Genomic DNA, 22467 nt, shown 5'->3' with positions numbered 1-22467 from the left:
TATTGAGACAGAGAAGTTAGAAGGAAGATTATCTAAAGAACTTGTTAACCGAAGTTTTTGTATATATTAGATAAAGGATTTTGTGATCATACATTTTGAGATATCTTGTAAGTACTTAGGTATTTCTTCCTGGAAGAAAATTGAACTGTAGAAAAAATGTGGGGCTAGTCAACAAATAGACAGTAATTAAGTAATAGATATATTTCTGCATGGGTTCTATAGAGAATGATAGAGAATAGGACTTGGGATATAATGCACACACTACCAATATTTATATTTAATCTTTCTGTATAATTTATTTAAAAAATAATTGTGAAAATAAGACTATATTGCTGAAATTCAAGTAAGAATTCAAACATTTGTTATTTTATGCCATGACTGATAGGTTCATATCTCACAGTTTAATAAGATAACTTTACCTTGTTATAATAAAAAGACAGTGTATTTAGCAAATATGTTCTGAATTCTAAGAAGATTATGTTTGACAATGTATATTTTCAATTAGGAATGTTTTAATATTAAGAAAAAGTGACTTTAGTTTAGCCAGATATGAGTATATTTGATAAAAGTAAATAATTGTAATGCCTAAATTTAGGCTTCAAACTATTCTTGCAAAATGACCAGGTAATTTCTTTAGCCTGAATCACTCATGTAATTGCTTCATCTCTTCAATTTACCTGTGTAGAAATAGCTTTAGTTTTTCTGAGTGCTAGAGATCTGAGCATTAAGTCAAAGCCTCCTTCTTTTCAGAAACCTCTAGATACAAATATAGTTTCATTGTATCTATTAGTTTAGTGAAAGTTTGATTGTTATAACTATATCAAATATATCATTGTGAAAAAAGTGCATCCCACTGGTATAAAGTTAAGAAATAATATTAAACTATCAAATCTGCAATGCTTTTGTGTCCAGCATATTAAAAGGATGTTTCATCTGTACTCTAGCGTATTTTTTTTGGAAATGAAAAATATTATGTCACAACCAAAATTAGATAGATTCACTTGTAAAGATTCAAAACCTGATAAATACCGAATGATATAGAGAGGAATCTAAAAAAAATTTCTATTCCAATAAGAAAAAGAAGACAAAATAAGGATCAAACACTAAGCAATTCAGGTTTTTAAAAAATAGCATGGTTAATAATATGTGGGTTAAAGCTCATGAATATAAAATAATATAGTTGTTCACGCTTTCTTCTAGAAAGAAGAATATAGAATATATATTTTTAAATGTCAGAACTTTAAACTTATGTTGCTCCAAAAATACCCAGGTCTTTACAACTTGAGGATATTAGTAAACATCTTGCAACATGGTGTAGCATACATTTAAAATTGTATGTAAATATATAGGCGTAAATAGAACTATACCATATCCTTATATGTAAATTTTAAAATTTCCCGTAATTGACAAATATTTAAGTAAAAATCATATCCATTACTTTGTGTTTATATACTGTACTATAATTTGAATGCTAGAATTCAACTTAAAAACATTATTTTTTAGGAAATTATATATCCAAGTGTTAATAATAGATACTTCTTTTCTTAGATAACATTATCTTGAGCATTTTGTTAGTGAGATAAATACATGGAAGCTCTAAAATGTATTTTAACTCTGCATCATAGTGGCATATTAGGAAAAAAAAGATGTATCTAATTGATCAAATTATCAAATTTGATTAACTGAACAGAATTTAAACAGTCCCAATTTTAAATACAAATTGTCTATCTAGATTCTTGCAAGAAATGTCTTTCTTAAATTCCTGACGTAAGTTGTAAACTGAGCAAGTATATTTTCCTTTTCCTCCTATGCATTTTATCGATCAAATAATAATAAAAGAAAGGGTACATAAATTTGGTTTTAGTACAGGTTTCCTCAAAGTTATAAAAGTTTATCACTGGATTTAGTAATAAACTTCAAAGTGCTGGAAGTATAAAGAGACATCACATACAAACTCTAAAAGAGTCTGAAACTCTAACTTTTATTTTACTGTTTATTCATAGTTGTCATAGAAATAGGTGTAGTGATTCTGGAGATGTCTATCTAAGTGTCTTGGAGAAATATCCAAAATAGATTATTTATTTACGTTTTCAAAAATATTCACTCTGCAATCTAATATATGTATGAAACTGTGCTAAGTAATATTATAATAGTTAAAGATGAGACATGTGAAAACAAATAGAGCCCTCTGATAAATACATATTATAAATGTAATTTCAAATGTATTAAAGCAAAGACATTGTTCATGAGGAAATGCGTAAGAATGCAATCCTGTAAATTTCAGAATTATTTAAAATAAAAGGATATTCTGAAACCTTGCTCATGAGACATTATCACTGGTGTAATAAATTACATCTTATTTATGGAGGAATGTTCAATCCAAATGAATGGTCAAACCAAATTATTACATTTTCACTAGTCTGTATTCATTACTCCCTAAACAATAGAAGTTAGGTCGATTTGTTGAATTTTAGTTTTTCCCTTTTCTTCAGATCTCACAGTTAGTACTATTGGAAAAACTGAAAATTATGAAGAAGTAAAGGGATTTCATATGAAATATGTTACACGGTGAAAATTTCATAAATTAATTGCTTTTTAGTCATTTTGCTTTTATGACCTTTTCTGCAAAAAGATGGAAACTCAATTTCATTTCCCTCTTTCAGAAAGAGCACCCAGGTCTTTATGGTCTTGATTTAACCTTTTTTTACTTTGTTTTACCTGCAAAAGTAACCATTGTATTGAATAATAAAAAATACTTAATAACTGCATAAAATTCTAGACTGTGTATTAAATGTTTTACATGGATAATTTCACTTAATCTCCACAATGGCCCACTATCAAATACCATCCCCATTCAAAACTGAAAAAACTCAGAGATTTTATAATATTTAATCACAAAGTTATACTGTCTCCTCATCATCATCTTTATAATTTTATTCATCTTCATTTTTGTGATGAAGGAAATTAAATAATGCATATACTTCCACGATGCAATAAAATGTACTTTTCAACACAAAACGTGTACTTATTCCTCTAATAAATTGCATTAGCTAAGCCTAATATTATGGAAACAGATTGGTTCTTTGACCTCTCTCTTTGTTACCAAAAGAAGTACTTAAAAAGTGGCATGAGAGACAAAATTCCATTGTTAAAATAAGGAATGATCTTAAAAGGTAGAACATTTGGACTAGTCTGAAAGACGATAATGAAGGAGAAAAGAGAGTCCGTCAATCTACCTTGAAATCTGATAGTGACACATCTGCAGGCACTGAGAAGATTTGGCTGGGTGAGCAAAGCTTGGTTCGAGAGTTTTCATTAATCTTCATCACAATTCAAAAAAATGATGCTAGGGATTGAAGAGAAAGCATCAAAATATATAAACTGGTGGATAACGATAATAGGTAATCAGAAAGTCACACTGAGGAAGTTCATGGCAGTCTGTATCAATGTGCCAACCCCTGGGCTTCATTTTAGGGGCTTCCTTACAAAGAGGACAGAAAATCTAAAAGAGCAGACCTCATTCCAACATAGAGTAACAATGTTTCTACAGTAGGAATTTATTAGTGGGGCTAAATCTTGAGACAACAAACAAAGTACCAAAGATACAAGGCAGCCAATCCATCTCCTTTTAAAGAGCTTTCTTTGAGGCTTCAGATGACTTTGGCCCACGCCTCCTTTGCCAGACTTGACCACTGATGGCTGCAAGGGAGTTAAAGTGAGTAGTTTTGACTGGACAAATTATTGCCTCAAAGGATATTCGATTTCTCTTATAAGAAGGAAGGATCAAAAGGACACAAGCCATGTCTACTACATTGGGATGTGAAGGGCCTTTATAATTTAGGAGATGAATGAGAAGAGAGAGAGAATTCTTACAAGAGAAGAAAAGGCATACAATGAGAAAAACCCTAAAAGTGTGGCAGACACACCATACTCAATTAAAGCTAATGAAGACTAAATTTCAGGCTCCTCACTTATCCAGTACCTTCCAAGGCCTTAGGAGGGGGCTTACCAGCATGTTCTCATGATGGTACATTTTTATAAAATTAGCAAAATTAAGATATTTAAATAAGAATTGGTTAAGAGCCTTGTATCTTTCTATCACAACTTTTCCTCTGTTACACTTTCTTTTGTGCAGAGTGGCGTTTTTAGTATTCAGGTAAAGAAAATTTGAATAGAAAATGTGCCCTTGTAAAGATAATTTAAGAACACCTCAAAAAAAAAATAGGAAATTATAGACTCCTGATTTGTTCATTATAAGGGATAACTTCTTTAGTCACTACTTAAATTATTTATAAAACTGAGAGAAAGTTACTATTTAAAATGGAATATAAAAATGATAAAGACAAGCAATGGCATCAATATATACCATTTGGAAATCCCAGAAATTGGTATATAAATTAGGTTAGATCAAAAGTAGCAGTTTATTAAGTGGAAAATATATTTTTTTAAAGATGTTAACAAGAAAGCTCTTGGATTATTTGATAATCCAAATATAGAGAGGAATTAATCAAATAAACACATAGGGAAAACAGATTTAAATTTCTTCCTGATGTTACATGAAATTCCAACACTGATGAAGATTACAAAAAACTACATAAAACATTGCCTTAACAACGCTGACAACAAACTGGCTAATGAAACTCAAACAGTGTTTAAGATTTGCCATTGCATTAGAAAACTTGAAATACATAAAATCTTACAGCCGACATGTGAAAGAAAGTTACTTTTCCCAAATTTGACAACATTCCTAAACATTTACTGATTATGACTTAAGATAAAAGTGAATTATGAAGACATCAATTTAATAAAAATCAAGTTTTGAATAAAACGATATAGGTAAAAGTTATTTTTCTTTTCTTTTTATGGAAAATACTTGTCTTATCAGGAAACTATCCAAGAATATGCACCCAAAAATAAGTATAGAAAATAAGAAAAGAGTATTACAGAAATACGTCAAGTATGAATCTTGGTTCTGCTCCTAATTCCTGCAGAGTGATGGGTATTATATGTAACCTGTCTGAGTGTCAGTTTGAATGAGACAGAATTTGCTTTAATTAGCCATTAATTGTTTTAACTGCCATGCTGGGTTGTTTCCTGACAATTACATAAAGTAATATATATATAAAACACACAATTCACTGGTATCTGTCAAGAGCAGAGATGTGTACTAAGAGTAGGACGCTCAATCCTATGTTCAATACCAGTTCTCATTTCACTTACTGTTGTACAATGCCTGGGGGTACATGTCTTTTTGAGGGTGATCAGTTGTTAAGTTCTAAATAGTGATCACAGTTTAGTGATGGTAGGTATTCAGGCTCCTCTTGATTCTTAATTTTCAGAATGTGCATTTGGGGGGAGTAGTTCAGAAGGATGTCCATTCATTCCTGTCCTGCCCTATGTGTAGGTCAAGTTCAAGACTGTGTTGCTACAAGAACTTCATGGTCCTCTAAATCACATTTCCTGACTGTGGAACAGCAGTTCATTGCTAACAACTGAAGAGAAATAGTTAACTGCTAGCCCAAGAACGAGCTCAAACAAGGCAATAGATTTTTATTTTTCTAGGTAGAGAATATCTCTACATACAAAAAGAAGTTGTTGGCTTTTCAAAGTTTTTTTTTGCTGTATCCATATTTTATAATCATTATTATATTACATGCTGAATACTTTAAACACTAGGAGATACTGGACATCTAGGAGACTTTTTCCATGAAAGGATTCCTAAGCTTAGGACTGCCTACAGGCAGCAGCAGTTTCCATGGATGCCCACCAGGGGGCAGATGAAGGTGGAACAAAACCTTGGACTTCGCCTGATTTTGCAGATTCTAAGTTAAATACTTTGCTAAACAGGGCCCACTTATCTAGTTGGTAGCAGCAGAAGGGCGAAGACCTAGCAAAACCCAGAAGGAGATTTAGAAACCTCACAGCATATCCTGGATATGGAAGAATTTCCAGGTACCTAAGGTGATATTAAATTAGGAGAAACAGCTATCAGACTTGAAAGGGATTTAGGGACATTGCATTGCAGAGAATGAGATCACAGATTCTGATGCTAGACTGCTTAAATTCAAATCCACTACTTATAAGCTAGGTGACTTTTAGCAAGTTGTGTTAAATTTCTTTACGTCTCAATATTCCCACTTTTAAATGAAATCACCTTATGAAATCACCAAGTACCAGTCATATTCAGTGATTTAATATTTGAAATTAAAAAAGAAAATAGCTTAGAACTATTTATCAAGTGGAAAACATCTTATAAGTGCTAGCTATTGTTATCTCCACAATTAACTCCATGGCCTAAAGATGAGGAATACGGTAAAAGAGACAGCTCAGAAGATAATTCACAGACAGATAACTTTGGGTACAAGATGCCTAGCCCCTACCCCTACTGAAAATAAAGATTCAGCCCCAACTAAAAGAGCAGGGAAGCCCCCCACACTAAAGTAGACAGTTTCTGCAATTTGCATGGAATGGGGGCTTGAAAAAAATTCAGTTCAGTGTACACATAAAACCTATTTTCATCCACCCTTGAGTTTGTGGACTGAGTTAGTCCCCATCAAATGATCTGTGAGAATTACAGGATGCACATGAATTGCACATGAGGGAGACCTAACTTAGTTTCTGACACCAGAGAATGCGTCACAAGGAAATTTCTATGAGCTGAGTCCTAGAGATGACTAAAAATTCTCTAGGCAAGAAGAGATTATTTTCTTTTAAGCAAAAGGAAACCTATAAATTCTTGTCCAGATGATGGCAAAAGAATTATGAATCCTCACAGCTGAACACACTCCAGAGTATCTGGAGTCTCCAGGTATTGAGGGAAATGTCCTATCATTTCAACTTCCAATATTTATTTCAAATGCATCAACTTATTTTCAGTTTCACACTACTAAACTGGTTTCTGACCTAGATTTCTAGAGCTGTCGCTGATCCTCATACCTGCAGAACTGCTCTAATCCAATCCAGTCCCCAAATTACAGCCGAGCAAGGACTTTTGGGAATAAATATCTGATACTTTTCTTTTTAAAACAATTCGACAGCTCCACAGTGTATTTAGGATAAATTTTAGAAGTTTTGATATGACATGAAAAGTCTTTGAAATGCTGATCTCTTGTCTAACTCCCCAGCTCCATCCTCTTGTTTATCTCTGCTCCAGCCACAGTAGAATATCTCCCCCACTAAAGTCTATTCCCTAGGAAGGCAAGGGCTGTAGCTCATCCAATATGTCTCAGGGACTGCAGCTCATGCTCTGTATCGCCAATGCCCAGCATGTTGCCTGGCCCAATGGTGGGATGGATAATTTTTTCTTGAATTTGTATGAGTAAGGTGTTCATGCCCACATATGTTCTAATGTTCCTCTTCATTAAAACCTTAGGAGGAAAGACTCTGTGATATTTTAAAGATACTGTAGGTAGTTTATCTAAAGAAATCTAAATAAAGAGCGTTCTCATAATTTGGTATAAGTAAAATCAAAATACAATAAACTCAACTACTCATCCTTGCTATGAGGGGCAGGTCGAAGGGGAAAAGGATTTAATTACCATGTGCTAAGCTGTGTGGTATTTTTTGCACTTAATTTACATTAAGTAGGAGTGACAACAAAGTTTACTGTACTTTGTTGTTCCGTTATTTTTCAAGAAGTGTTTGTAAATATTTATTTGCATAAAATTTAATTTCTATTAGTAAGATATTAATACGTAATGATCAATTTGAAAAGGAATCATGATGATTTTCACTGAATAATGTGAAACATTCATTTATTTATTTAACTAATATTAAATAATCAGTATGTGCCGTAAACTGTGGTATATTCAGAGGATACAGAACAAACTAGGAGTTCATCCTCCATGGGCTCATTATTTGGTATGTTAAGATCACTTTTAGAAATATCAGAAACCAATGTATTCTATTTTAACTGTGTTCTTTTAATGACCAGTTATTTACTCAAGATAACTTTTTTGATCTCTCAACTCTGAATATCGCAAATTTAGAATTTGCATATTGTATCCAGATTATTTGTAAAATATGCATGAGATTTTAAGGTAAGCCCATCTTTAGTGAATGAAAATGATAGAAAGGTGATGGCTAAGAGACATGAATACAGAGGAAAATGAAAGTATGCATTAAAACACCTTTTTGTCCCCTTCCAGCAGTTGCAAGCTCTAGCCAGTCTTTGTAATTTCATCCCTTTGGGATTCAGTACAAGCAAAAAGTCTAAATTGCCTTAAGTAATAATTTCTTCAAATGTTGAGTAAGAATCAAAGCCCAAATGAAGGGATGATTTCTCTTGGACTTCCCAGTGACTTGGACATGCTTGGAACAAGTCAGGAACTGGGCAGGGAAAGAGAGAGATGTGAATCCCAAGACCAGGGATCTAGAGGTAGCAAGAGATCCAGGGTGAAAGGCATTGTGTTAGGGTTGCCATATCTAGTAAATAAAATACAGAACACCCAATCAAGTCTGAGTTCCAAATAACAATCGATCATCTTTTAATATAAGAATATCCCAGGCAATATTGGCACATCCTTTATTAAAACATTATTTGTTGTTTGACAAAATTCAAATATACCTGGATGCCTTGTATTTTATCTGGCAATCTAATCATGTTTCACTTACAGATTTCAGATCCTGGACTACTGAGAAGTCTTTCACCAAAGACTTATCTATTCTAAATTTGGTCATAACAATAACGCAAACTCATAGAACAATTTTAGCTTACCATACATTTTTTTAAGTCACATGTACATTATATCCTTTAACCCTCACAACAATCCAAGAATAAATATTGTTATCATTCCCTACTTCAAAGGTGAGGAAATCATGGAAAAGAAAAGCCAAGCAACTTGTCAAAGATCATGGTGCAATCAGTATTGTAAGGTCCTTCAATATGTCGATAGCCTTGAACAAGGGAGAGATTCAGGGAGCTAGCCAAGCAATCTGTGACAGGGGCCACTCTCTTAAGCAGGCACTTCTTGAGCAGCAAGGACCCATGTGAGTTACTGGGCATGATGGACCTGTGGGTTGGGAGAATGGCCAATGCAGACTCCTGCGAGATAATGGTAGGGACCTTCCCAAAGGTTTAGAGTTTCCTGTGACTCTGAGATGAAGATATAGCTGGAGAACTCATCTTAATGCTAGAAGGTCTGTATATGGAGTGTTTGTCTGGTATTGGAGTATGCCATTCCTAAAGTCATCATAGGTCCCTGTCAATGAACTGCCTGCAGATACTATATGATTGTGGAATATCAGAAGTCACTGCTGATGTTAGATATATTTGTGGGCTATGAAAATAACTAAGTTAAATGTAAATGCAGACTGCTTTGGAACGCTGGACAAATAGAGGGTAGTCAGCAGGAGGAAGTGGGAAGCATAGCACTGTTTGAGTTTGCTAGCAAGAGTCATTTTTCTGAGATTCCTAAAAGATAATTTAGAACTGGAATGCGCATTTAACATTCAGACACCTTCCTCAAAATTTCTGAGGGGGGCAAAAAGAAGTCAAATCCCTTAACAACCTAAATCTGTTAGGCTGGGCAACTGTGCTGAAACAGACAGTCAGAGAGACATATTGCCTATGTTGAAAGAGTAATCTACCAAAATTGAATTTATTTTCTGGGGATAGGACTACTGCAGTAGAACAAGAGTCATCCCTCCCTCTCTTCCCCCTTCCTTCCTGCTTTCCTCCTTCCCTCTCTTTTTCTTTTTTTTCTCTTCCTTCCTTCCTTCCTTCCTCCTTCCCTTCCCTTACTTTCCTCTTTTTTCTTCCTTTTTTCCTCCCTCCACCCATCATTTGCTCCCTTTCTCTCTTTCTTTCTTTCCTCAGCAAATATTTACCAGCCTCCTTCCATGCACTAGACACTCTTTTAGCTGCTTGAGATAGTCCAGGGAAGGAAATAGATCAAAATCCCTATACTGGTAGAGTTTACATTCTAGAGGGCAGACACAGAAAATAAAAAATAGATATGTGTCTATAGTGTTAGAAACTAATAAAGGCTAAAGAATAAAACTGTAAAGCAAATTACAATTCTTAAAAGGGTGGTACAGACAGGCTTCACTGTGAAAATCATATTGGAGCAAGGACTAGAAGGAGGTGAACAAGTTAACTGTGTGACAAACTGAAACTAGTAGAACACTCAAAGACTTATCCAGAGTAGGTGAAAGTTGCACTCAAGTATAGTCCTTGGAATGGGAAGGGATGGGATGAAAACAAGAAGTAGGAAATTCACCAAATACTCAGGTTCATCTCCTTGGTCTTGAAGATCCTAAAGAAATAAAACACACATAGCCTGCTTTGTATGAGAGGTATGCTGTCCCAGAATTGGGAAATTAATTCTCTCTTTGAGAATGCCACTTTTCTGTGAGTAGCAATATAACGCATAATACTATTAAAAATTTGTCCTCCTACGTTGCCCTGTGCCTTCATTGCATGCCAATAACCAAGCTTGTAATTCATTTCCTCCAATGTTTAGGAAGGAGAGAAGCCCGAAGTTCCGTCTGTTGTTAAAACCTAAGCTCATGAAAGGATCATGTTTGGGGATCCTGGAGAGACTGTAGGGTGGAGTGAGAGAAAACCCTTCAGAACCAGCATGTTTTTGAGAAAGAATGGGACGATATAGAGGTCTTTTGATGCGAAGGATTGTGGTGACATGGACCCAGGTCCCTGTAAGACTCCAGATATCAAAAGTACATGGTTTCAACATATACTGAGGAAGCCCAATTTCTTGGGGTGACACCAGTGCCATTAAAGATGGTAGTGGCTTCATGCTGTGGTAAATCTCTGGATTGCTTCATCATCTCCATTGAGATCCTCATCATTTCCACCACCTGTATAATGGATTCTCTAAATTTACTTTTAATTCTCTGGGAGAAATACTTAGAAGGTTTTTTTTTTAAATTTTTGACTGGACATTGACTCATACATTGGTCAAAAATATTAGTCAAGAAACTAATGGTTATGGTGCTTTTGATGATTGTTTTTAGAGCTGAGGGATATCTACACAGAGAACAGAAACAAGAAGACAGGCTGTGTATAACACCATTGAGTTACCAAGGTCACATGCAACTGAAGGCACTTTAAAGTGAGAATAGGACACACTCCCTCTCCTCAAAGAGTTTCAAAATAAATGTCTGTAATATTAATAAAGCCCAGAGACCTTATGCTGGTGGTCAGCAAACTCAAGGTTTAATCTAAACATCTTCTGAGAAATAGGCATGAGAAAAGCAAGCCCTGTTACAGTTTCTGGATAAATTTTAATAGTTATCTGGAAGGACTGCAGCTCTAGATGTGGAATACTAATACATTTTAATGAATGATTTGGAAATTTCTTCAAAAGAAATTGTCATACTAACTCAAATTGTGGGCACGAAAATTGAGTCCCTTACTTAAACAGAAATGATCATTGAGTGAAGACAGAATATGTAAAATTTTATAAGAATTATCTGAGATATGAGACTTGCATAGATGACTATAGAAAGCATATTATTATAATTATTATTATAAAAGAAAAAAAGTAAAAACTGGCAGGTATTCAAACAGAAAATTCTAGGATGAGAATTAATGTATTAAATTGTAAGACAATCTCAATGTTGCTCACATGGTTCAGAGAAAAGAGTTCTTTAAAGACGACATTGAAGCCCTTAACATACTTAAGAAAATGCACCTTCATTACAAAAACAAGATAGATTAATAGCTTGAGGCCTAATTAAGTAAAAAATATTACTTAATACTGAATAAAACTTATTAGCTGAGCATTGTAAAATATCGTGAAGTACACCAAAAAATCTTCTTTTTTGAACTTCTCATATGTGAATTTAAATACAAATTTTGAAGGAGAAATACTTTAAAATTAGGTTATTAATGGTGTTTTTGGTTTCATATACCCACCTCCCTTATTTCTTACTCTTTCCTTTCCGATATTTTCACTCTGACCAGAAATTATTCCAAGATAAATTTCAATTGAAATTCTACTAAGCAAACTTTTTAAGAGACTAATAAATTAATTTTATTTAACCATCAACCATTTTATTATGAAATTACCAAACGTATTTATAGCTATTAAGCTTAAGATATTGCTTGAATTCATTCTGCATCTTGAGAATCCTTTCGAGTTGTGCCAAGTACTCTACATTATGAAGTAGACACACATTCTTTCTTTGCATTTTTTTCCTCAAATGAAATTAAAATATATACAATTTTTACTTTTTGAATTTACTTTGAAAATATTAGAGTGATAAAATCTTTTTCTTTTATGTAACTTTTAAAAATAACTAGCTAATGCATACACACACCTTTTGTTAATTGTATTTGCTCTATTTATTCAAAAGTAATTTGGGGAGTGAAGTGGATTTAGCTGAGTTTAAATGTTGCAAAAATCCAGGCAAATGCTCTCTTTCAAACTTTGTTCTTTAAAATGCAAATCTTATCACCATTTTTCCTCTTGTATGATGTTTGGGCTGTGGTTATTTTACACAAGAACTTCCTGTTACCTGTGTTACCTCATATTGAATTTTAACCTTTATCACCAAATGAGAATCAAAGGATAACTGATGGAGAGGAAGCACATGGCTACAAATCCATACATACATAAGTGTTCTTGTTAGTTTTACTCGATTTAGGCTAATAAGAATGTAAAACATTAAAACCTCTGGATTTTAAATATATATCTACAATAGGAATTGATTAAGGATAATATATAAGAAAAGCAAAACTTTTTTTTAAGAAAAAAGATCAAATGTGGAGAATTATAGAAAAGAGTGGTTGCAATGCAGCAATAGACACGGTGTATTTAATAAATCCATGATATTAAAATATTTACTCTTGAGATTCAAATTCAGTTTAAAACATTTCGATGGAGATGATAAAGTTTACAAAAGATGGTGCAGAAACATGAAAATGTAACTTTAGAGTTTTCATGAAGGCTCTGGCTTAGACTATCCTTTGTTTAATTATCTCCAATATTATTTCTCACAACTTTTCACTAAAAAATTAATAAAGGCATGCAAACCTTTAAAATTAAAAGTCACAGTACACACATACCCAGGACCTAAGAAGAATGCTTTAGACTATGCAGATATAGTCTTCATTGTCTAAAATAAATGGACAAAAGGATGCAATAGGTGACGTGCTTATGGTTTGATGACTTTTTTCTAGAGGTAATACAATGGGATTAATTCTCTCACTGTTGGCACATGGCCACCAAGAATGTAGACTGTCATATTTCTAAACCATGGACACTGTTTTGGGTTAGATTGCGTTAACGTAAATTTTTTTTCTTAAAGTTTGTCACCTGGGCTAACAACTGTTGCCAGTCTTCTTTTCTGTTTTCTTTCTGCTTTTTATCCCCAAATCCCCCCAGTGCATAGTTGCATATTATAGTGTGGGTCCTTCTGGTTGTGTGCATTAATGTAAATTTTACATCATCCTTTCCCCATACCCAATCAGTAATACTATTTTTGTATCAATTCAGAATTCACAGAAAGCAATGATTTAAAATGTTTTGGAGAAATCAACTTTGGAGATGAAATTTGTATGAATAAAGTTTTGAGACAAAGAGCCCTGAGTCCATAGAGAAATGCATCCTAGAGTTATAGTTTCACAAGAGCATGACCAAGTCAAAGGGTCAGCCATTAAAACATTTGATTAGGAAAAATTGGAACATGAGTTCTAAAGAAATTTATTGAACCAATTTGTGCCAGATATTGGAACTTAGTCTAGTAATTACTTACTACAGCTTTCTTTTCAGCTTTCTTTTCAGTACTACTGAAATATAAAGTGAGCATAACAAATATCTGAAAGATTTTAAAGCATAATAATATATTTAACATCATTATATTTAGAACCCAGGCCAAGCAATATGACATTACCCCCCAGAAACCTCCAATATGTGGTTCTCATCACCTCGATCTCTTGGGATAGCTTAGTCTTTGCTCTTTCATAATAAATTTAGAATAACCTTCTTATCTTTCCCCCAAATGTTGTGATTTTGTTTGTAGTAATATTGATTGACAGACCAACTTGAGAACTAATACAATAATGAGATTAGTCTTCCTAGAAATATTTGTCTATTTATTTCTATTTATTTAAGGTTTTTTAATGACTTGTAATAAGGGGGGAAATACGTATTTGTGATATAGGTCTTGCATCTCATTTTCCTAATTTTTTTCTATATCATATATTTTATGAATGTTTTTTAAAATAATAAGGATTCTGTTTGTTGATGTATAGAGAGGGTATATGCATGTGTAATATGTCATTAAATTAATATGCATTGAAATAGCATTTTACCTATCCTATTGCCAAATTATCAATGTTATCAAACAGAAAAATTACAACCCGTATATTTGCAATCTCAACTGAGAATGATTTAGCAGTATCTAACAAGATAACAAATCCACATAATCCTCACTGTCTATAAATGTGGAGTTGATTCCATTTATTATAGCATGCAATGGAATATTATTTAGTCATAAAAGAAATTTAAAACTATCTTTGTGTATGGACAATGAAGGATCTCCAAGACATATTATTAAGTGAAATAATGAAGAGCGTGTTGAATGATATACTATTTTGTGAAAATATTTATACAGTTTTCCTTTTGGATATAAAACATAACTGCATTACCTCCAGTGAGAGGAACTCAGTGACTTAGAAGCAAAAGCGAGAGGGAGACTTTTCAGTATGTTTTTTCTGCACTTCCCAATTTTTGACCATGTGACTATCTTCCTTATTCAAAACATATGATGCATTTTTCATTACGCTTCTATTGAAAATTATATAAAAACGGCAAAGATGAGAAGATGAAAAGTTGAAATAAAGGAGAACATAATTATATAAAACACCTGGGTCAAGAAAAGAGAAATAGTTAAAGAAGAATTCAACCCTTACTAAAGCAGTACAGAACAGAATTGTTAGTGTAAAATATCAGAGCAGGCATATAGAAGACATACTTTCATACTGTTTTAAAAATATGAAAAAAAGGCAAAGATATGGAAAAGATGAAACATAACAACAACTGTTGAGGGTAGAAGCCAGAAATATAAACTAAAATTTGCGAGTGTTCACAATTGTAACAAATTATTATATAGAATTTTTCCTATTGTCCTGAAATTGACAATGAGCATCCAAAGCTGAAGATAGAAACTCATTGTTTATCTCAGATCTATGAGAAAGCTGCCAAGGAACCACTAAGTATCAGGTATAGAAGGCTTTGTCAAGGTCTATCACAATCAGTCTTTCATTGACTTCCCGGGCCGTCCCCATCATCTTCTATATACACAGGACACTGCGTGTTTATAGAAGGGCAGTGGGGGGGCACTGAAGGGGTGTCTTTGGAATTGTGTCATTGGTCTAGTTGTGAAGGTTGTGGTTTCTATAAAGGGAGCTTACTTTTCAGACACAACTTCAAGTCAAATGAGACTGGCCACTCTCCAAAAAAGTCATTTGAAAAGATTAAAGTTGACTTGAAGAATGAAAGCCTGGCATTTCATTTTACAGTAGGAAGTCCACTTACCCAACAGCATTGATTAGCTACTCAATATCTATCTAAAAGGTTAGAAACATAATTGAAGAGATAGCAGGATAAAGAGAATGATTAGCATTGGAATGTCCTGCTTTTTTTGTCACAGCAAAGACATATCATTTCCCCTTGGATCTAGAGATACTGCAGAAGATAAAACTAATTGCATTGTCTCGATGGTTACCCAATTCAAGATGATGGCCTGCTTCATGAGAGAGGAGAATATGTAGTGGAATTGGACCTGGATTTTCTTTTTCAGAGAATTATGCAGTTATATGACCCTATGGTGTCACGTGAGAGAGGTAGAATTTGAATACCTGCTGCTCAGAAGATGTTGACTGACAATCAGCGTTAGCTAGAGATGCAAGAACAATAATCAAGGATGTAACAAAAACCATAAACAGTTAAGTGAACTAGAATTTGCTCGTATACTCAACACCTTGAGAAAAGAGGGATAGAGGCGTTCCTGAAGTAGCCCATACACACCTCCGTCCCATGCTCAAAGGGAGTGGAGTGCAAGGAGGATCGAAAGGGTGGAGATGACACTCCTTCATAACTCCAAATCCCCTAGATTACAAGTGTAGCTGGCGCTTGGGAGGAGGAGAAAGGAGGGATTAATTTTGAATACGACATAAATGTGGCATTTTAAAGTGGATAGATATTTTATCACTGAACATAATCAAGAAGTATGCCATCTGCCCAAAATAGCTCTAGGGGTCAGCAGTTAACATTCTGGAGAGCATGCTTGAGAGTAGTCACTGGAGAAATATAAAACTGTTTCAAGTTTATAACCCTCCAAGTTTAGACTGCTAAATAAATTAGTTACCCAAGGAAGCAATAGGAACAATTGGAGCAGAAATGGTAATACAATCATGCCTGAAGAGAATAATTCAGACTTGAAAAAAATAAAATCACAAGTTTACAGTCTTGAAATGGTCAGGGATCTCTTAAAAGCCAGTGTGCAGTACTAGAGATGTGCTTTTGGGTCGTCAAAGCCTGCAGGTATGGACATGAACCCACATAAGGGAAACTTCAGGAGAGAGGCAAGGATAATCAGCGACAGTGGATTAAACAGAATATATTTTGTAGAGGCCATGTCTGTGTAATTGAGTTAGTGAAGGTAACAAAGCTTTACCTGGTGGTATGTGTAGCAAAATGTTAAACGTGGCATTTGGTTTCTAAAACTTTTAGTTAAAGCTGCACAGCTGAAAATCTTAGGAGTTAAATACCTTCAAATTCTAGAACCACCAAGTGATTCTCTGGAATAACCAAAAGGGGAAGTTCTGGTCTTATTGTCTTACCTGAAGATGCTCAATCAGTGTACATGAAGAAATACAAAGACGATTATTGGAGTTACGAATCATTGGCTCACAACTATAAGGGAGGGACCCTGCTATGGCTTTTGATTGCCTTCTCCATCCTCTCCCTCTATTGCTGATACCAAGTACAAGGGTCTCAGAGAATCAATTGTAGAGACAGAAATTTTTGTTAGGAGGAAGAACCTATCATGTCAAGCCTTATGAGGGTATCTGCTTGGGCAATAGCTGCTTGATGATTTTCTCTCTGTACCTCTTTGGGGACTTGGGAGAAAATTTAAAATAAATTTCAGGGCATAGAAAAGAGCAGCAGGGCATAAAAAAGGGTCAGCAAAAAGACAATATGTGATAGATGTCAAATGAGCATGGTCACAATTGGAGGCAATGATGTGACTGGTGAAGATGTGCGTCAGAAGATCCAGAACACCTCTTTCATCTCAGACGATCATGCAGTGGGACTCCCCTCAACCTGTTCTGGATGGTTTGGTGAGAGGAACATAGGCCTGAAAGAGCTGCAGCCGTTCTGTCTCATTAGGAAAGACAGTTTGAGAATGAGGCTAAAACTTTGAAAAAGTATAAGAGAATAAAAGAAAAGAAAGCAGAAGCCCTGAAAAAGACACAAACCAACAAAACAAAACAAACTAAATAAACAGAACACATTCCCAAACCCAGTGGTATACTGGTCTGGGTGGAAAAAAAGGCTTGATTTGTAGCTTTTGCCATTATCCAAAATCATCGCTAATTTCAAGATAACCAACTTGATGTTCCTAAATATGGAGTTGGAAAGAGATGCCAAAAAATTATTTTCACTAGCTGATAGGAGCTAATTCCAGCACACCACTGCCCGGAGCTCACCTTGCTTCTAGACATTTTCAAGTGAATGGGAGAATATATTCTCATTATAATTTAAAAATGCTGGCCATATGACACATCATTCAAAACTGTGAAAGATTTAAGAGTGAAAGTGGTGCTATTATTAATTTTGTTAGGACACAAGGCCTAAACCTGGATGTTCCAGGCAAACTGAAATCTATGACCAGCCTAAGGGAGCCAATTTGAGTCACGCGTTATGATGACCATTTCACAAAATATCTTCACTGATCCCAATGTAATCCAAATGCAACTACATTTTACCTGGTTGGTCTGTAATTGCAATGCAGAAATGATAGGAGCCAAGGACTTAGATGTCAAGTTCTTAATTCACAGTTATATAAGGAGATTTCATAAATCATTATTGTCAGAAAATGAAATATTTGCTAAAGCAAAGATCAGAAACTGGTAGCCCTATAGGTCATTTGTCAAATACAGACATGTTCTATATGGTTGACAAGGTGTCAACTAAGTGAAATATATTTATTCCTGACTCTCTATTCAATATTTGTATTATGGGAAGCTCCAAAGACCCAACACCGCTGTTTGTTATGTTTGCCAATTTTCTCTTACTGCAGACTTGTTTTCTTGTACCTTTTACAATGTTGGATTATGAGCTAATCTTATCTGTGAGAAACCAGTCCCTCCAGTGCTTTTGCTACTGCCTGCATTCCAGGAGCATCACTGGCCATATTTTATGTTAGTTTTTTGACTGGAGAGTTTCTGATCCACGTGGGTTATATAAATGTGAATCCCAACTCAGGTTTATAGTAAAAATTCTAAGGGATAATTTCAAAATCAGACTAACATTCTGCTCCAGGGTAAATACAGCATAAACGTGTGTACTTCTTTTCTAGGTTTTTGTCTCCAGAGAGTGGTTTTTATTTCTTAAAGCCTGAGATATTCATTTGAAAATATCTTGATATTTAGTAATTTAGGCCCTATAGAATATTTGTTTTTCTTAATGGCAAAACTAGAAACTGAAACTGATGTTTAAACTGATATCAATTAGCCTTTCATCTTGAATAAGACCTGAGAGTAGAAGGTAAAAAGCTAAAAAGATCTCAAGTCAATTACCGAACCAATTTATATAATCAGGTGACCATTGTACAATGTATAACTGAACCCAGGGATAATCATGATCAATTTGGATTTATCTAGACATTTTATAATTGGGAGAACCTACAAATGGCATAGGTGTTACAAAACGTGAAAGAAGTAGAATGACTATGAGGGTATACAACACAATGTCTATTATATGTAGTCTAAAGACCTTGTTTTGCTTTGTTCTGTTTTATAATATGGAAATAAAATAGAGTATCTTACATATAAGTAGAAAGCAAATATGAACTTGTTATTCACAGAAAGAAAAAACTGAAAATGTTCTTAATGCCATAGCCAAAATCAGACGATGAAGGGATGTCATCTACTCTGTTCTCAAATCATTGTACAAAGCAATATACCAAATAATATACCCAGACATATTGTGATTTATATGTCAGTGCAAAGAAAGTTATTATGATGTATTCAAACACTCAGACGGAAGGCACCTATGTGTTAATTCTTTAAAAAAATATCTCACATGCAGACTATAGAACAATGATTAATTAATCAAAGTGATGTACTAAGATACAGAATAATCCTGTTATCAGAGAATGAAAGCAAGTCACTGCAAACATTTATATAATGAAATATAAGTTGCAAAGATAACTATAAGGCAGCCTCAAAAATAAAGTCACTAAAATACTTAACAATTATGAACTAGATTAAAAATCCAAAACAATGGGGACTGGCCCTGTGGTGTAGCGGTTAAGTTCGTGTGCTCCACTTCAGCGGCCCGGGGTTCGCCAGTTCGGATCCCGGGCACGGAACTATGCACTGCTTGTCAAGCCATGCTGCTGCAGGCGTCCCACATATAAAGTAGAGGAAGATGGGTACGGATGTTAGCTCAGGGCCAATCTTCCTCTGCAAAAAGAGGAAGATTGGCAGTGGATGTTAACTCAGAGCTAATCTTTCTAAAAAAAAAAAAAAAATTAAAAAAAAATCCAAAATGATGAATACAGTGTCAATTCAGCCTGACAAATAGTGGATTTGGAATAGGAGCCAATATAATTATATCAATTTACTTATGCTACATAAGGCCTATGGCCTGGCATGGTCAACTGAGATGGCATTACTGGTGCAGGTAATAATTAATGTGATAGTCCCTGCAAGAACCATCAGCAATGTGACTAAAAGTCTTAGACAATGATGCACTTTGACTAAAATTACATTTCAGGTATCATATTCTAAGACTAAATATTCAAACATTGAAGATTGTTGAATAAACTATGATATTACTATGGGATGAAATAAACAAGTTGAAATGATATTTTCAGGCATTTTTGTTACCTGAAAATATGGTTAGGTCATCACATGAAGAGGAAATGCCTCTAGTGAAGCTGACTTTGGAAAAGAATCATGGTAAACTGTCTGCTGGCTCCTAGAGATTCTGCTCAGAAGAGACACATATCACTCAGCCCACGTTTCATTATCTTCTCCCACAAAGGACAACAAATATTTGAATAATCACAAATATTGCACCAACAAAATCCTTATAATAAATGTAATATATCATAAAGAGTGTTTTGACTTTTATATAATTGGTATCTCATGGAAAAATAAGATTATTCTGGTAGGCAGCATTTTAAGATAGCCTCCAAGATTCCTGTGCATCTTCTCCACCCCGTCCCCACTCCTGTATGAGTCCAGTAGAGTCTCTGACTCTGGATATGTGATTGGGATTTATGAATATGATGGAATATCACTCTTGTGATTATGCCATATCTTATGGCAGAAGTGGTTTTTTCAGATGTATTTAAGGTCCCTAATTGATTAATCAGAAAGTGATTATCCGGGATGGGCCTAACCTAATAGGGTAAGGCCTTAAAAGAAGTTGAAGAGATTTGAAGGGAAAGAAATTTTACTGCTGGCTATGAAGTAGCAAACTGCTATATTGTGCAGAGGGCCACATATCAGGGACGGGGCAGCCTATAGGAGATGATAACTCTGGGTTGATAGACGGAAAGAAAGTGGAGATGTCTGTCTTACAACCACAAGGAACTTAATTCTGTCAAAACCGATGAACTTGGAAAAAGATTCTGAGCCTTAGAGGAGATTGCAGCCTAGCTAACACTTTGATTGCATACTTGTGAGACTCTGAGCAGAGAACCCAGCTAACACATACAGATCCAGATTCATGATCCACAGAAAGTGTGAGATAATAAATGAGGGTTGCTATAAGCCACTAAGTTTGTACCATTTGTTACACAGAAATAGATGACTAATATAATTACCGTAAAGACCCACATAATGTTAATAATTCTAACAGTAGTAATAACAATAATATCAATGATAACTGTTTTATTTCTTTATGTTTAGGATATTGTTGCTGAATTTCTATTTGGTTATGCACAAATACACTATTTGATTAACAATAATTAAATGGTATGTACTACTTTCTTTTTCTTAAGAAAATAAAGAATGCCTGTTGTAGCCGCCCCTGACACAAGAAGGGTTAATAATCACTGGAAAAGGCTTGCCAAGAAACTGTGACTCGGAGGTGAGAAGGCCGGTTAGCCAATGACGGGTAAGACCTCCGGGGGGGAGCAAACTAAGCCAGGTGGCAGCCGTCTGGGGGCACAGATGGAGAAACGAAATCGATATCGGGAGCAGGAGGGACCGTTGCCTAAGAGACCTTGCCTGCTCCAAGATAAAAATATAGGAGCACAGCAATAACATGATAATATCAAAACAGAGGCCAAGGGAGGGCTCCTTGAGAAATCACTAAGAATTCTTGGCATTCACTAATTACTTCATCCAGAACACCTGTGTATGTTTAACAGCTGTAAGCTATGTATATATTGAAATGCTGGTTATAATAAACTCAGAGTGGCCATCAGCCCTCTCCGCATCTATCCTGATGTGTACCTTGGATTGTGACACCGACACCTGTGAATTGGAGCACCATAAATAACCCATGACTTTATTTTACTAACACTTTCAGCAGATTTACTCACATTTTGTTTTACTCTTGCTTTTAATTAAGGTTGTGACTTTTTAAAATTCATTTTGCACTTGCTAAATAATACTTCAACTCCTTTATTTTCTTTCAATGTTATAATAAAATAAAATAAAAAACTGGCCAGACTGAATTAGCTATGCACCTTTTTATTTATAATGTATCTTTCATTAACATATAATTAGCAATCGTCAATACCAATAAATTTATTACATACATCCAAGGGACTTTCAGCTTCTATATAGGAAGGAAAAAACTAAAATGAGCATCACTTTCACCGTGATAAAAGAGAAAAAATATCTTTATAAAATATAACCTTTCTTTAACCCATCAATGCACTGATGTCAAAATATAAGTGCCTTCAATGAGAAAGAAGAAATAAGACAAAACACCAAAGGAAGACAAGGCTGCCACATAAGTAGTCATGTGAAATGCAGCTAAAATTTTTTGACAAATCGTTAAGGGCTGATTAGATGGAGGCATGAGAGTATAAATGCCCTGACGGCACAGACATGAGAGGAGTCTGCATCTACTTGTAGGCTTGTTTTCACAGTCCTTTACAATGAACATGAGAAAGACTGAGGGCAGGACAAGAGAGAAGAAAAAGTTTTCATTGTGAATTATATACAATGAACATGGTGCAGTCCTGCAGGAAGGGCACAGCACCTGCCTTAGGAAAAGCACCAAGCCCTACCTGATACTTTTTTCCTAT

Source organism: Equus asinus, chromosome 3 (genome assembly GCF_041296235.1).
Source record: "Equus asinus isolate D_3611 breed Donkey chromosome 3, EquAss-T2T_v2, whole genome shotgun sequence".
In the NCBI taxonomy this organism is placed as follows: Eukaryota; Metazoa; Chordata; class Mammalia; order Perissodactyla; family Equidae; genus Equus; species Equus asinus.
Note: the sequence above shows the minus strand (reverse complement) of the source record.